The 13,275-nt window shown below is 45.8% G+C and overlaps 1 protein-coding gene and 1 non-coding gene across 2 annotated transcripts in view; one reads left to right on the forward strand and one right to left on the reverse strand.

Moving 5' to 3' along the window:
- Positions 1-13,275, reverse strand: part of PRKG1 (protein kinase cGMP-dependent 1) — a 1,148,292-nt gene that overhangs the window by 1,000,107 nt on the left and 134,910 nt on the right. The window lies entirely within an intron of this gene.
- LOC132574549 (small Cajal body-specific RNA 11) lies at positions 5,534-5,658 on the forward strand. The gene has a single exon (XR_009555627.1). It is a non-coding gene; the product is annotated as a small Cajal body-specific RNA 11 (non-coding RNA).

Genomic DNA, 13,275 nt, shown 5'->3' on the forward strand with positions numbered 1-13,275 from the left:
TGTAGACTCAAGGGAAGACTTTGGGTGTTCCTGCCTGGCTCATTGGAGCCATATGGACTGAGCTTGGGGACTTGGGAACAATGGACTGCAGGATCCAAATCTCTGCGGCCCTGGACCAATCACAAAGCCCCAACTGTTTGAATGAGCCAATAATGTACTTGCGTGGAAACCCAGAGATGTATATAAGTTTGGCCCCATTGGCCCAGTTTCCAGTCTTGTACTGGAGCCATTCACTATGCTACTATTAATAAACAGCTTGTTATCACTGATCCTGAGACTCATCAATGCGTAGAACCCACTATACAATACCTCCCTCCATCCAAAGGAGTCTGCCTCCAGTTTCTCTGACTTTTCGGCCAGAAAAAGAGCCACTTCAAGGATACAGGTTTCCACACTGATATTGGATCAATATCTAGCATTTTAATAGACCAGCATCTGGAACTGCAGGTTCTTTTGAAGGCCTACAAAACAAGTCAGTGGCAGGAAAATGGAACTGACACTGTCCGTGTGTGTGTGTCTTTTTTAACTTTGCAGCACCCACCAGGTTAGCTGCTGGATATGCAACTGCAAGCAACTGAGGGGCTTTCCAGTCAAATGATTTCAAAGACACCACTGACTTCTTTTGCTCACTCCTTAGAAACATCCAGTTTCCTACAGAGAAAGCAAAGGTGCAGATGCCTGCTTGCATCTGTCTCCCCCTCTGATCTGTCCTTGACAGCAGTTATCCCTCCCTTTCTGCAACTTTTCCCAGAGGACACACTTTGATTCTAGCAAACTATCACTGTCTGCAATCTAGGTTTAGTGCACTCATCCCCAATACAAAAAACACCCCCCAGAGCCCCAGATCGATTCTCCATTGTACCTTATGGGAACTGGTCTTAAGGTTGCTGGCCTCCAGGTGAGATCTGGAGATCTGCCACTTTTACAACTGATCTCCAGCTGGCAGAGATCAGCTCCCCTGGAGAAGGGTGGATTCAATGGCACTATACTATACCGAGGCACTTCCCCTCCCCAAACCCCTCCTTCTTCCAGATCCACCCCCAAAGTCTCCAGGTATTTTTCAGTGCAGACCTGTCAGCCCTAACTGGTCTCCATAGGGTATAATGCAGTGGCCAGCAGCCATTCCCCCCCCACCCCCACTTTCTGCCAACTCTGAAGAAAGAATGGGGCCTCCAGACCAGGGGATCGCCTGCCCCTAGCTAGGCATTGGCAGCCCTAAATGAGTTTCAGAGCCTGAATTTGAATGCAGGTTACTCCTGTCCAATGTTCCCTCTAAGCTGAGTTAGTGTGAGCTAGCTCACAGTTTCTTAGCCTCCTGCTCACACATTTTTGTCTTAGCTCACGAAAAATGGCCTCAGAGCAAGCAAATTTATGCAGTAGCTTGCAACTCTAATGCCAGCAGCTCACAAAGTAGAATTTTTGCTCACAAGGCTCCACAGTTTAGAGGAAGCATTGCTCCTGTCCTAATCCAGCATTCCAACCGCTGAACCATACTGGCTGTGAAACAAGCACATGAAAAAGTCTTAGGCAAGGAACAGAGACCACCACTATCACTCCTGGCTAGTTTATAGACTTCACGATATGAAAATCCTTCCAGGCTAGTTCCACAAAGATGCACATACTTTTTTGCTTTGCTACACATAAATACCTGTCCAACAATGGGGAAACTTGGATGGATTACAGTCTCTCTTTCTTGTTTTTTTCTACTTTTGATTTCAATTTTTCTCACTGAGTATTCAACAGAGGGCAACTAAAATATCTAAGAGTGGTTTATATCATCTTTATAGACTATTACAATCGCAGTTTTTCCCATATCTTCTTGAAAGGCTCCCAAAGCTTTTAAGATGTCATATTTTACAAGGTAAAACATTTCTGGCTGGAGGGGGAAATCTAATACTGAGTAGCAAGCCAGAGAAACAAACAACAGGTGATGAAGGGGGAAGGGATAAATTAGAAATAAGTTACAAGGAATATATTAGGTGGCTAAGGAAGATTTTTTAACATCTCTTGTTTTTTCAGTGGGAAAATATGCCCCAAATATCAGACCAAAATATTTTATAACCAATTAAAAATTCAATTTGATTAATCAGAATCATTGTCTCTGAGTATCTTTCTTTTCCCATTTGCGCAGCTAAGGCTGGGTCAACCTGCCTCCTACTTCCTTCTTCATTTGTGATATGGAGACACGCTCTTCCCAGATAAAATCTGGAGAAACTAGATTAATTTCCTTGAGGACACCGATAATCTGAATCAGATCCCACATGTTTATTTATTTATACATTTTGAGATTCATACCCTGCTTTTATCCCAACTGGGACCCAAAGTAACTTAACTTACAGCATCATGCTCTCTTCCTTAGTGTATCCTCACAACTTCCCTGACATGAGAGTGTAATAGGGTTGACAATCCCCAGGTGGGGGCAGGGGATCCCCCGGTTTGAAGACCCTCCCCCCCCTGCTTCAGGGTCATCAGAAAGCGGGGGGAGGGGAGGGAAATGTCTGCTGGGAACTCTGTTATTCCCTATGGAGATTTATTCCCAGAGAAAATCATGGAGAATTGATCTGTGGGTATCTGGGGCTCTGGGGGGGGCTGTTTTTTGAGGTAGAGGCGCCAAATTTTCAGTATAGCATCTAGTGCCTCTCCCCAAAATACCCACCAAGGTTCAAGAAGATTGGACCAGGGGGTCCAATTCTATGAGCCCCAAAATAAGGTGCCCCTATCCTTCATTATTTCCTATGGAAGGAAGGAATTGAAAAGGTGTGCAGTCCCTTTAAATGTGATGGCCAGAACTCCCTTTGGAGTTCAATTATGCATGGGCTGTGGCGCTCTGGGGAGGGAAATACCTCTCCCAGTCTTTGACGGTGCGCCGCTGAAAGTGGCGCACCAAGTCAAGAGCCTGGGAGTTCTACTGGAGCCTTCATTATCAATGGAGGCCCAGATAGCAGCCACTGCCAAGTCAGCGTTTTTTCATCTGAAGTGGGCAAGGCAGTTGGCCCCTTTCCTAGAGCGTCGGGACCTAGTAACAGTGATCCATGCGACGGTCACCTCAAGACTGGACTACTGTAATGCCCTCTACATGGGCTGCCTTTGTGCTGAACCCGGAAGCTGCAGCTAGTGCAGAACGCGGCGGCTAGGCTGTTGTTAGGACTCCCGAAGTGGGAACACATACAGCCAGAGCTGCGTGAACTGCACTGGCTGCCAGTTACATACCGGGTTCACTACAAAGTGCTGGTTATTACCTTTAAAGCCCTGTATGACCGAGGACCTGCCTACCTGAGGGACCGTCTTTCCCCATACGAGCCCCAGAGAGCACTGAGGTCAGCAGAGAAGAACAAGCTGACTATCCCCGGGCCAAAAGAGGCCAAACTGCAGAACACCCGTGCACGGGCCTTTTCCATCGCAGCTCCATGCCTATGGAACTAGCTCCCGGAAAAGGTGCGGGCCCTGCGGAGTCTTGACCAATTCCGCAGGGCCTGCAAGACTATCCTTTTTAGGTCAGCTTTTACAGACTGCTGATTTATGATCGCTAAATAAATGGATCCGCCAAAAATTTTGCCCAGGGATCCTCGCTATTATGTAAACTGACAGAAATAGCGCCAGGAACATCACTGTTCTGTCAAATTATGTCAAATGTGAATTTAGAATTGTTATTTTAATGCTATTGTTATTATAATGTTATTTTAAAGTCTTGTATATTTATTGTATTGTATTTTATGGATGTTGTTAGCCGCCCTGAGCCTGCTTAGGCGGGGAGGGCAGGATATAAATAAATTGTTATTATTATTATTATTATGCTTGTCACAGCCTTGATCTTGGCTCCACCCCTAATGTCTCCTGGCTTCACCCCCAAAGTCTCCTGGCTCCACCCACAAAGTTCCCAGATATTTCTTGAATTGGACTTGGCAACCCTAGAGTGTAACAGGCCCATGGTCACCTAGCAAGCTTCCACAACAGAGTGGTGACTGAACCTGGGGTCTCCTGGTTCCTAGTCTGCCATCCTCAACATGGCTCACATCTATGATCCCTGTACTTTACAGGCTAGATGTTGAGACTAATGTTCCCTCTAAGCTGCGGAGTTTTGTGAGTAAACATTCTACTTTGTGAGCTACTGGCATTAAATTTGTGTGCCACTGCATAAATTAGTTTCCTCTGAGGCCGTTTTTCCTGAGCTAAGACAAAAATGCATGAGCCAGGGGCTAAAAAACTGTGAGCTAGCTCACACTAACTCAGATTAGAGGGAACACTGGTTGAAACCCTGCTAGACCTCAGAGTTGCCAGCCTCCAGGTGAGGTCTGGCAATCATCCAGATTTAGAAATGATCTCCAGACAACAGAGCTAAGTTCCCTTGAAGAAAATGGCTGCTTGGAAAGATAAACTCTATGACACTGTATCCAGCTGAGATCTCTTGCATCCCCAAAACCTGACTTCCCCAGGTTCACCTTGTCATATCTCTAATTTCCCAACCTGGAGCTGACACCTCTACGTGACCTGCATGCCAGGAATATATCCTCCATACTGCCCCACCTGCTCAATTTACTCAACAGAGATAAAAGGAATAGTGAAAAGTGCTCATTCTCGCCTAGGGGCCACAGGATTCACAGACCTGGGCTCTCCTTAGGGTTGCCAGGCATGGCATGGAAGCTAGTGGGAGACTTAAAGAGGTGGGTGTAACTTGTCCCAAACACACATTTGGCACGTTCCATGCAGCAGAGGACCTATGTTCATGAAATTTCCAATAGACTTGAAAATGTCCGACTGTCTTCACCCTTGGAATTGTCATGTGCCCACACATATTCCAAATCTGGGATTTCAGATATTGAGTTTGAAAGTTACATTTCATGCTACAAGGAATCAAGACAACCCAACTTAAAAAGAAGTGAAACTACATTATCTGTGCAACGAGGCCTAAACTGAAGGCACTGAACTATCATCTTGCAATAAATAGGGTGAAAATACTGAAGCCAAACAATTCTTCAACTGTCAGAACTCATTGTCTTTTTCAAATATTTCTTGTGAACCAGTTAAGGACAGAAATACATTCATAGAGACTTCTTCATTCCTCAGAAATATTATCTTCTGAGAGATTACCTACTGTCTTATCTGATCTTAGTCTCAGTTTGTGGGTGAATGATTGGGAAAAAGTAGCAAGTCAGTGCTTTTCAAAAGTAGCAAGTCAGTGCTTTTCATTCAATATAGATTCCCCAATAGAAGACTCTGAGGCAGGGCAGATATTCTTCAACTAGGAATCTTGTGTATATAGTAAAGAACAGGTACGCTTCCCACCACATGTACAAGTTAACTTGTAAGGTCAGGTCCACAAATATCCATCTACATGCCCAGGCCTGGCACGTGGGGTACTGTCACCCGAGGCAGAACCCCAATGCGCCCCCCACCGAGTAAATTTTTTGCCCAGAGGTGACATCATCACGCTTGGCACTTAGCACATCCCCTCCACAGCACTCGCCGAGTTTGGCAGGTGCTGCAGACTGGAAGCACCGTTCTTTCTTGGCTTAAAATCAAGAAAAAACATTCCTGGCACTTCCCCTCCGCAGCACTTGCCGAGTTTGATAGGCACTGCAGACTGGAAGTGCCATTCTTTCTTGGCTTGAAGGGGTTGGGGGAAGTTCCCCCAACCCCTTAAAGCCAAGAAAGAACACTTGGCACTTCCCCTCCCCAGCACTCACCGAATTCGGAGGGCACTGTGGATGGGAAGCAAGTCTGAGGCTCAGGGATGGCATGAGCAGGGAGGGGGCACCTACCCCCACCCCCCACCCCTGTTGGGAGCTGGTGCCCTTGGCAGTTGCCTAGTTTGTCTACTCCCACACGCTGGCCCTGTATATTTCCAAAAACCTAATTCCTGCAATTTTTGCCCTCCCTTTTTCTGTGGGGAAAGATCACACAAAACCGGCATAAAGAAATGTACATATGTTGCACTCCTTGTTACCTTCTATGCATAGAGGTTTGTAATCCTGCTTCTCTACCATATGTGCTGGATCCCTAGCTGGGGTGGGCAGCGCTTTTTTTGTAACAGGAACTCCTTTGCATGTTAGGCCACACGCCCCTGATGTAGCCAGTCCTCCAAGAGCTTAGAGGGCTCTTAGTATAGGGCCTACTGTAAGCTCGAGGAGGTTTGGCTACACCAGGGGTGTGTGGCCTAATATGCAAAGGAGTTCCTGCTACAAAAAAAACCCTGGGGTGGGTATTTGAACTGTCCCATTATTTGGAGTAAAACTCTTGAAAACTGCATGGTCCACATTAATGATAACAGTCGTGTGAATTAATTGGAAAAAATTAAATTTTTATTCTAAAGGTGAGGAAAGAAAGAAGAAAAATCTGCTTTATATATTTTCAATTTGGGGCATATTTCCCCAGGAAAGCCTCAGTAAAAGCACAACTCATCCAGTCATACTGAATATCAATTCATATTGCTTTAACAAAAATGCTCCACTTTCACGAAGTCAGGCTTGGGTCATTAATCATCCACAGATATGAACAGGGCAGATAAACTACTGCAGAATGGTCATAAACCATTAGTAGATTCTAAAATCTCAATTGGCACAACTGGGCAGAAGTCTTAATCTGATCTGCAATGCAGTCCCAAAAACACTGTTTTGCTGCAAGACCACCACTTGGAAATGGTGGGAGAGTATTATTTCCCATTTTACATTTAGGAAACTTTGAGCAAAAGATAGGTGGCTGGGTTCAAGATGGAGACCGCTTCCATCAATCAGTTTTTTCCCCTGCTATGGAAGTTGACCAATGCATCGATTTAGAGCACTCAGCACCTGCGAAATACATGTCCAGGACATGCAGAGGAACTTGGGCATCATCTCTTTCTGATCACCACCAATCAACACAGACAAGCAGAACTGGAATGATAGAGAGGAAAGCTATTGTCAGGCCTATAAAGTGCCAGTGGCTCAGCTCGCCAAACAGAAAATACCTCTTTAACAAAACACTTCTGGGTTTGGGGTCTGACTCCCTGTTTCTGTCTTCTAGAAAATCAGCTATTATAAAGGATCCTAATGGGTCTATTACACTTAAATTCCAGAGCCTTTCATTCTCTACCATCTCTGTGCTTGTATGATAGCCTTCTATTTACCAGGTTTCAATATCTCTGCAAATCTTCCAGCTCCAAAATCTGTAGAGATCTGGAAGAAAAGTCTATTATGGGGACATAAACAGTGAAAGTTACAGATGCAGGACCATGTCCTCTACTGGATCAGTACCATCATGATTAGGGTTGCCAAGTCCAATTCAAGAAATATCTGGGGACTTTGGGGATGGAGCCAGGAGACTTTGGGGGTGCAGCCAGGAGACATTGGGGGTGGAGCCAGGAACAAGGGTGTGACAAGCATAATTGGACTCCAAGGGACTTCTGGCCATGACATTTAAAGGGACAGCACAGCTTTTTTAATGTCTTCCTTCCATAGGAAATAATGAAGGATAGGGGCACCTTCTTTTGGGGCTCATAGAATTGGACCCCCTGGTCCAATCTTTTTGAAACTTGGGGGGTATTTTGGGGAGAGACACTAGATGCTATACTGAAAATCTGGTGCTTCTATCTCAAAAAACAGCTCCCCCAGAGCCCCTGAAACCTTCAGATTAATTCCCCATTATACCCTATGAGAATCGATCTCCACATAGGGAATAATGAAGTGCTCAGCAGACGTTCCTTCCCCACCCCCCACCCCCCCGCCATTTCTGGCAACTCTGAAGCGAGGGATTGGCCTCTCTACTTACGAGTTGCTTCCAACTTCTTCCAAGTAAAACAGACACACCATCCCAAGAGGAAGCCTTTCCAATCGGAGACTGGAGCCTCCAGAGGGGGATAGTCACATGGTGGCTTTGGGGGCGGGGCTTCCCCCCGCCAGCCAGCTGACTGGGGGCGGGAAGCAGCCTCGGAAAGCAAAAGAACCCCTGCTGGGACCTGGGGATTGGCAAGCCTAATCATGATGGACGTGATTATATTTTGTCTTTTGCTCACATTACCATCATCATTAGGAAAGCATTTTAAGAAGCAGGTGCTCCACAGTAATTATTACAAAGAGGCTAGTCTGTACTCAGGCCGTTTTCCCACTTAGCGTTTGCTCCCCTTATTCCCCGGCGCAATTATCTCCAGATCATTTTTCTCATTTTCCCACTAGTGACTCTTTGCGGAGTCGCCTTCCCTGAAGCCCCGGCTCAAATCGTTTTCCCACTGGCATCGACTTGAGTTCGATGCCCTGTCAATCATTTTTTTTTTTAAGCACAAGTCTGGTTGCGTAATGACGTACTAACGTACTAACGTACTAATGTACTAACGTAACATCGAGCTGCTCCCTCCCCTTCATTTCGTGGACAAACCGCATCACGTGTGCTGCTGCTGCTCATGGATTGGCTGCAGCTGTAGAATCCTCCACAGTCCTTTATGTATTAACAGAAGCATTCCTAGCACTATATTCCCCCCCCCCAATTCTGAAGTTGCGAAATATCGCAATAACGAAGAGAGAGAAATCGAGGGGTTTGTGTGTGTGTGTGTGTGGCAGCTTCTTCCCTTCGCTCCCTCCCGGGTGGCGAAGCTGGGATTTCCTCCGCTCTCTTTCCCCTCTCCGGCTGGCGCTTGCAACGGGGGACCTGACTGATTCCTGCTGCCAGAGCTCCCCCCCCCCGCCCCATTCTCTCCTTCCCCTTCTGTGGCGGGTGTGAAGAGCGAGCTCCGTCTATTTTCTAACCGAGCGGAATGTAGCCAGGGAGAAGAATGCAGGACTCCAACTTCCCATTTTATACATGGCGATTTTGTGCAGGTCCAGAAATCCTGGTGGCACAGCTGAGGGAGGCATTCCGTTTTTAACACACACACATGAACGCTTTGGCCCGCACCGGCACTAGATTCCCCCCCCCAACAATGGAGAAGCGCCGCCACCGCCAAATGTCTCTGGGCGGCTGGGCTCCCTTTGCCAAGGCGGCGGCAGCGGGAAGCCGGCGGGGTCAAGCGGGGCGCAAATGGAAGTGAAGTGGGGGGGTTTGAGCTGGGGAGAGTCGAAGCTGCCGGGGCCCCTCCTCCGGCCCGCTGAAACCGCCTCCTTCCCGCTCGCCCTCCCCAAACTAGACCCGAAACGAACTGGCTGGAGAAGGCCTGCTGGGGGGGCTGCCACGGTCCCCCCACCGGGGCCCCTAAAGGGAGAAGAGGCCGGGGATAACGCAACAGCGAAATAACGCAACTATTCCAGGAGGGGTTTTTTTTTCCCTTTGTTAATTTCGAAATATCGCTATTATGCAAAACTGTGAAGTTTAAAAAAAAAAATGGCCGCGCCGGCACTTCGGGGAAGCGCCGCGAAAGGCTGATGATTGGCCAAGGGGGTGGATGGGGTGGGAGGACGGAAAGGGAGAGGGTGCCGCCCACAAAGCAGTCGATCCGGCGTGGATGGATTTCCCTTTATAGTTAGTAGCCATGCCTTGGTCTCCATCAAATGGGTTCCAGTCTCTAGGCATATTGCAGCATAGCTGACACAATTGGGGACTCCTAAAATATGGCGTAAAAATGCTGCCTGCATTTGCTCAAGTTGGAAATTGAGGGCGCAAACCCAAATGAAGATCCCATATATTTAAAGTTGGTTGCACTGTGCCCATAATTTTTAAATTCTTCTGCACTTGGGCTTCTGATATCAGGTTAATCTCTGATATCATATTACAAGGTATTTGTATGCCTCCATCTTTCCTCTTCTCACCCCCAACATTTTCCTTCACCTTCCTAACCTTCATTATAACCTCCCCCCTTATCACCACCCAATTTTGTCACTCCCTTGTCTTGGTGGGTGGATTGCAGCTCTTCCAGCAAATGTTTCTTTTAGTCTCATTGATGCCAACAGAGCCAGAAGTGTGAGGAGACATGCTGTACTTTCTGTAATCCTCTTTTCCCTTGAAAATGGGAGGTTGCCCTACAGTGTTGTAGGGACCTATGGGGAAACTTCCCATTTCCCAATAGCAGTAGTGTCATAAGGGGGCAGTAGCTTGCAGCTTTCATTTCCTCTGTTGCTCTCAGGTACTTCTCTCACTAGGAGATGGGCAAGTGTTGGTGGTGAGCCCCTTTCTGGGGTGCCCAACAATACTGAGCCTTTCATTGGCCCCCAAAAGAAAGCAAACCAACAATATGGTTTCATTTTGATCATCTCCACAAATGGAATTATTTTAAAAGGAACTGAACAAAGAAAAGCCAACCTCCCAAAAAAGATAGACGAAAGAATGAGAGTTCCCTCAGAAATAGCTTCATATTTTTAACATGGTTAGCATATAATTGTATTCAGTAATACTGGAGCCAATTATAATTTAAAATGGGGATAAAAGATTTTAATTGCATGTAGAAGAGTCTAATTTTTCTCTTTTGTACACACAAAGAAGTCATAATGTAACAAACTTTTTGGATCATATTGTCCAATCTGTATTCTAAAATCCAGTTTCAGCTACATCACTTTCGGAAGAATAGGGGAAGAACTGGGAACATATGCTGGTTTCTGCTAGCTGTGTGTTTTATGGGTTAATTAAAGATAATCACTCATTATCATGGTCAGTTTGCTAAATTCATGTACTGTATTTCCAGCATGAATTATTTAAGATGTATTAATTATTTAAACCTTTTTATTTCATTCAAGGAAGTATCAGGAGCCAGCTGAGGTTATTAGGCTTGGCAGACAGAGCAAAAGTGCTGCCCCATGAGGGCCAACGACACCCAGGGGGCGGGCTTCATACCCACGATGACATCTACAGATTACTGAAGAGATGGAGGAAGAGATGCTTTCAGCTACCAAATAAAGGAGATTATATATTCCCTTTGCTATCTGCCTAGTGGCTAGTTATGGAGATCATCACAGAAACAAAGAAGAAGAAAGAAGGGGGAATCCTCAGGGCTGCTGTAAATCGAGGCTTGTGGCGGGGGGAGACTTTAAGGGTCAGACTCCATCTGTTGCATGGCCAGGACTCCCTAGACCTAAACCAATGCTAACAGATGGTTCAGTTAATGCCAGGCTCCTCTTACAGGTCTGTGGAGGAGGAGATCACCCGCACAATTGTCCCACTGCCAGCTAACATTACATTTGGGGGATATGTATTTTGATGCCATAGAAAGTATTTGCCTGCCATTCTTTTCACATACTGATTATTCCACCACCCTACCGCCCCCCTCCGCTATACCTTAACTGAAAGATTTCATTTTCTTTTTAAAAGAGCAGTATTTGATTCCATGCTGAGCCACGTTTGGCTCTGGAGGTATAAGCTGCAAACCTCTGCTACTGGTACAGGAGAAACTACACGATCTGAAAAATGAAGTTCACCAAATTTTCAGCATAGCATCTGGTGCCTCTCCTAACCCCCCCCCCCCCCATGTTTCAAATAGATTGGACCAGGGGGTCCAATTCTATGAACCCAGAAAGAAATGCCCCCAATGAAGGGAATGCATTTTCCAATGAAGGGAAGGCATTTAAAAGGAGTGCAGCCCCTTTAAATGTGATGGCCAGAACTCCCTTCAGAATTCGATGGTGCTTGACACAACCTACCACTGTGACTTGGTGCAGTGGTGAGCAACAAAAGTTGGGAACAGGAAACCCTTTCCCCACTGGGGGTTTGCCAGCCCTGGGCCAAAACACAGTAAAGCACACCTCAAAAGCCCCTTCAGGAGGGAGAAGAACAGCTGAGTTAGTGTGAGATAGCTCAGGTTTTTTAGCCTCTGGCTCACACATTTTTGTCTCAGCTCGGGAAAATGGCCCCAGAGCAAGCTAATTTATGCAGTAACTCACAACTTTAATGCCAGTAGCTCACAAAGCTGAATTTTTGCTCACAAGACTCCACAGCTTACAGGGAGTATTGGAGAAGAAATACAGAAATCTTGAAAAAAAACAAAAGCAAGCTGATTTATGCAGAAATATTTAGGAAACGGGTTTAAGATTAAGCTTCTATGTCCTTTGGCAACTGCTTTTACCTCCATAAGGAAGCCCAGTTCCTACTTCAGCAGCCTTGATTCTACAGATATTGAACTTTTTTTTGTTTGGCCAGATGTATTCCAACCATCCAAAATGGATAGTTCATATATAGCTTTCTGACAGCACTAAAAGTATTTACTGCATTCCAGCTCTGTTTGGAATCCAACCTCACAGGCTTCTCTCTACCTAACAATTTTTCCCTCAGTAGGGTGGATTTGACACAAATTCTTCTCTAGGGTTCGAACTGATAAAAATACCAGTGACTGAACACTGGCGCTTTTCATTCCTCTTGGTGTTGCCAGGCCTAACATCACCCTCAGTTTACATCTGTGTAACTCCATTGGAATTGGCCCTCTGTCTGTATACTGCAGCTTGTTTAAAACACATACACACAAAGCAAAGTCTTGTTTGAAAGTCTGGTTTGTCTGCATTCCTGAAGGCTCTTCTCCATGAAAGTAAAAAAGTTGCAGGTTCAAATTAAAAAGGAAAAAAAACACCCTTTCATCAAATTCAAAAGAACTTCCTGACAGAGCAGTTCCTCAGGCTTCCTTAGGAGGTGGTGGGCTCTCCTTCCTTGGAGGTTCTCAATCAGAGGCTAGATGGCCATCTGACAGCAATGCTGATTCTGTGAATTTAGGAAGATAATGAGAAGGAGGGCAGGAAGGGTTCATCAGTGCTTTGTTCTCGTGGCCTTTTCTTACATACCCAGGGATATGCTGTCTGTCACTTTAGGATCAGGCAGTGATTTCTCTCCAGGGATCCTGGAGGGTTTGTCTGTTTGGTTTGTTTGTTTTTTAACATCCTCTGGGTATGTAGCAGGTGTCACTGGGGGTGTGGTGGGAGGTACTTGTGAATTCCCTGCATTGTGCAGTGGGGTGGACTAGATCACCCTGGAGGTCCCTTCTAACCCTATGATTCTATTGTCACTGAATAGGTTTTTTTCTCCTTATAAATTCTGCACAAGTGTTATCTTTTCCTCATGAAAGTGTTTAGATGTTTTCCTCTTGAAAGTGTTTGGACTTGTGTAGCTTCCATGTTGCTGCTGCAGTAGTGCTTTGCATGGATCTGGTTTCCTCCTCCTCTGAGTTTGCATAGAGTTCTATCCACATACATTTGAGATAAGTTAGACTGAGAGTATGTGAGTGGCCCAAGGTTACTGTGGGCTTCTATGGCAGTGGGTATTCATAAACTGGGTCTCCATGATCCTAGTCTGACTCTCAAATCACTGCACCATGCTGGCTCACCAATTATCATGTTCTCTGAATTATCAGCTTTCATTTTTTTTAAAGGAAGTCTCTAGCTCATTTCCTTGCAGAGACAA

This window comes from Heteronotia binoei, chromosome 6 (assembly GCF_032191835.1).
Source record: "Heteronotia binoei isolate CCM8104 ecotype False Entrance Well chromosome 6, APGP_CSIRO_Hbin_v1, whole genome shotgun sequence".
NCBI lineage: Eukaryota > Metazoa > Chordata > Lepidosauria > Squamata > Gekkonidae > Heteronotia > Heteronotia binoei.